The sequence below is a fragment of the Macaca mulatta genome, chromosome 7, assembly GCF_049350105.2.
Source record: "Macaca mulatta isolate MMU2019108-1 chromosome 7, T2T-MMU8v2.0, whole genome shotgun sequence".
Taxonomy (NCBI): Eukaryota; Metazoa; Chordata; class Mammalia; order Primates; family Cercopithecidae; genus Macaca; species Macaca mulatta.
Genome location: NC_133412.1, coordinates 3,821,502 through 3,825,706, shown reverse-complemented (window position 1 = coordinate 3,825,706; position 4,205 = coordinate 3,821,502). Strand labels below are relative to the sequence as shown.

At 41.4% G+C, this 4,205-nt stretch overlaps 1 pseudogene across 1 annotated transcript; it reads right to left on the bottom strand.

Annotated features, from left to right (window-relative positions):
- Positions 1 to 2,298: 2,298 nt before the first annotated feature.
- LOC144329708 (ribonuclease H2 subunit B pseudogene) lies at positions 2,299 to 3,611 on the bottom strand (annotated as a pseudogene). The gene is made up of 2 exons (XR_013395307.1): positions 3,515 to 3,611; positions 2,299 to 3,452 (listed from the first exon to the last, which is right to left on the bottom strand). The product of XR_013395307.1 is annotated as a ribonuclease H2 subunit B pseudogene (transcript).
- Positions 3,612 to 4,205: the final 594 nt, after the last annotated feature.

Genomic DNA, 4,205 nt, shown 5'->3' with positions numbered 1-4,205 from the left:
GACCTTTGTGATGATCTTTTAAAAATCCCTCCTGCTAGGTTTTTCTTGATAAGTCTCACATTAAATTTTATTAAATTTTTAAAGTTTTTCCAAGAATTAAACTTTAGATTGTTTAATCCTTTCTATCATACACTTGTTTTCTAATTTATCTATTTCTGCATTTGTTCTATTATTTTCTTGTTTCTTCTCTTGGGGAGGAGGCAGATTACTAAATTTGCTATTCCTTTTATGTTTCTTGTGATAGCCTCATTTATTTTCTATCTTTTTTTATTCTGTAAATTTTCCTCTATGTTTTGGTATATATTTTATCCTTAAAATTCATTTCAAATTGTTTTCTAGATTCTGCTGGGATGTCTTCTTTGACTCATATATTTATTTAGAGGAATAATTATTTCCATATATCAATTTTCAAGTTACCTATGTAATTGATTTTTTTCTTTTTAGTTTAAACACCTTCCTGATATGTAATTGATTTTTAGTCCAACTGCATTGTGGTCAGAAAACTTATTTTGCATTTCACTTTTATGAAATTAGTAGAGCTCTGTGTTATGGTACAGTGGACAGTCAGTTTTGTTAAATATTCTGTGCGTGCTTGGAACGAATGTATTCTGTAGCTATTGACTACAGTGTTCCATGTATGTCAATTAAATCATATTTACTAATACAGGCTAAGTATCTCTTATCTGAAACACCTGGGACCATAAGTGTTTCAGACATCAGATTCTGGAACATTTGCATATACATAATGAGATATCTTGAGCATGAGACCCAAGTCTAAACATGAAATTCATCAATGTGTTGTACACAGCTTATACACATAGCCTGAGTTTTTGACTCCACCACGTGAGGTCAGATGTGGAATTTTCTACTTGGTGGCTTCAATGTCAGCACTCAAAAAGTTTCAGATATTGCAGCATTTTGGATTACGGATTTTTGGACTAGGAATGCTCAACTTGTATTGTTGTCCAAATCTTTTATATTCTTACTGGTTGTTTTTTTTTTGGGGGGGGGTATAATTGTTTTATCAGTCATAGAGTGGCAGAATAAAGTCTCCCACTATTGTAGATGTGATTTTTCTTGTAATTCTGTTAAAATTTTAAAATGGTTTGAAACTGTATTATAAGGTGCCTTCATATCTAGAATTGACAGGTCTTCCTGATGAATTAGATCTTTTATTCTTATGTGATATCACTTTTTTGCATAATATTTTCCCATAAAATCTTCCTTGACAGATATTAAATTAGGTGCACTTTCTTTTGTTTCGTGTTTGCATGAAATACCTTTTTAAATCTTTTAAATTACTTTTTAAAAAGTAATTGGACCACAGATGCTTTTTAACTTTCAATCTTTCTGTATTTTTCTATTTTAGATACATTTCTTGCAACTGGTGGTTGAGTTTATGTAGCCCTGCAGGTCAAGTTCAATATTTCCCCCTTGTGACAATCTTACATATATTAGAGCCTAACCTCTTATAGTACCCAGGTGTTCTCATTTCTGGGCTAATTATTCTACATCCTCCAGCTATTTCCTTTGCCAAATGGCTTAGATGTCAAGATTTTAGACATTTTACAGAATCCAGGCAAATAAAGGAGAGAAATGGACTTGCTCCTTGCATTAAACTTACAAAAACATTCTTCACGTACTCTTAAAATCTCATTATGCTGCTTTTAATGGACACAGATACAGAGAACTCTCTCTCTTACCAGAAGAAAAGCCTCAGTATAAAGTTCATGACAGGTGTTAACCAATGGCAGCCCTGGTCCCCGTGGTCGGGGCTGGGGGTGGGTCCAGCTGGGGTGCACACAATGGCTGTCTCATGGGAAAATGCAACAAGTATGAGAAAAAGCAGAATCTAGATGTGTATGTGACACAGTCTAAATTTTAAACGCCAGTTCAAATCACGCTGGAAACCCCATGTGGGTTGAATGAAGCACCTGACTCTGCTCCTGAGCTCCTCAGACCTGACTGTTTCCTTCAGCTGCTCCAGGGAAGTCCGTCTCCTCCCTGGCCGGTGCCTCCGCCCTGGGATGCTGCTGCTTTCCTGTTACTGTCGGCCAGTGTGGATTAAGCCATCACAGATAAATTAAACTGCCACCTAAAGTCTCGTAAGTTATTTGGGTGGGAAAGAGGGAACATTATCTCACTCTTGACTCATACTGTATGAGTTTCCCTACAGCTGCAACCTCTAAACCTTTTTTGGCGGTTGGGGTCTTGCTAAATCTTGTTTCCATCATTCTGTCCCAAGCACTTATGAATCTTTTGACACATACACAAAAGGTTTTACTTACCAAACTCACCTTGTACCATGGGATGCTTCCCACTGTCAGCCCAGCTGGAGAGAAGACAACCAGCCCTTGTCCACTCTCGGTCCTGACTACCTCAGGTCACGCTGTCTCTTTTTTTTTTTTTTCCAAACTTTCAAACCTTTCCCATTTTTAATTTTTTACACCAAAAAAAGGTATCAATACTTTTCATTCCACTCTTGTCAGCTTTAGCCAAAGCCTTCTGAGCTGCAGTCATTTTGCTATTTTTCTTTTCAGTCTTCAAATCCTTAGTATTAAACTTAGTGTAATCTTCTTTTGCTTCTACAGGCTCATCTGATAACCTTATTTGCTTTGATGGAGGATTTGGCAATGAGGCTGAAGGTTCTGGAAGCTCTAAGTATTTAGATAAGTCATTACTTAATTCTTTAGGGATGTAATCAGATATCAGGCCATGGGCATAAAGAATATAATCCTCTTCCTTGTCAGCGGAAACTTGGTCACCAGAGAAAAATACAGTTGACTGTACCCGGGAAATGACATTCACATTACTGGTTTTTAATGCTGCCCTAGTTTAACCTTTTCTTCCAGCCACTTTAATGTCTTCTTTTCCCTGTACTTGTAATATTTCTTGTTGTCTATTCTTTTTCCTCTGTCACACGGTGAAGTAACTTCTCAAGTTCAGGAAGTTTCAGCAACAAGATGCAATTTGCAAACACGTTATCCACCACAACTTGATAGGGAGGGGCTGAAACTTCCCCTCCTCATCAGCCTTTATGAGGTAGTGGAGAAGCAGAACTAGAGGATCCACAGGTGTGGCAAAGTGGAGACGGCCTCTTGATTGAACTGATTGATTTATAAACCAAGAATGGTGTTTCTCCTTGAAAACTTTTACTTCAAACAGCTGCTGTAGACACATTGTGAACAGGTACATGGCTCCGTCTCCTGAACACCGGTTAACCAGTTTTACAAACATTAGCCCAGTTTTCACCTTATTTGAAACATCTTCCAAACATTCGTCTGAGGCCACTTCGAGCCTACTGGATCCCTGGTTCCAACCCAGTAGGATCACAGAAGCAGGGCCAGCTGCCAGGTGGGGGACACCAAAGGCAGAAACCCCACCGCCCACCGGGATCCGGGCGGGAAACACTTTCGGTCCCTTTGGGCGCTTCCGGGGTTTGAACACCGCGGCTTGTTATGACGTGTTATCAAAACGCGGGCCAGCTGTCCCAGAGAGAAATCCCGTCCCCTGCCGGTGGGAAGTGGGAGCGGCAGGGGTCGGGGGCGGCGCGCCCTGGGTCGCGGGCCTCTCAGCCAGCGCTTGGGCCGCTCCGCCGCCAGGGTGCGCATGTTCACCTGGAACCAGGAACACCACACTCTTTCTTTCCCAGGGAGACAAGGAGATGAGCTCAGAGCTCAGCGCCTTTCACCTGCCGCCCTCCCAGGCCCTCTGACCCTGTGACCTCCCTTCCTTCTCCCCTTTTCCCGGCTGTTCTTGGGGGAGGTGAGCCTTGGTCTCTCACGTGAGAATCTTCCTAGTTCTCTGAGGAACTCAGAGCAGATGCCATTGGGTGCCCCTCAGCCTGCTAGTGGCAAGGAGCCACGATCTTGACCCCAAGAGGGTTCTTGGACCTTCAAGAAAGAATTCAGGGTGAGTCCATAAAGTGACAACGAGTTTATTAAGAAAGTAAACGAATGAAAGAATGGCCACTCCACAGGCAGAGCAGTGGTATGGGCTGCTCAACTGAGTATGGAGTTGTTTCGGGATTATATGTTAAACAAGGGGTAGATTATTCATGAGTTTTTCTGGGAAAGGGGTGGGAAATTCCAGGAACCCAGGGTTCCTCCCCTTTCTAGACCACATAGGGTAACTTCTAGATGCTGCCATGGTACCTGTCAGCTGTCATGGCTTTGATGGGAGTGTCTTTTAGCATTCCAATGCAT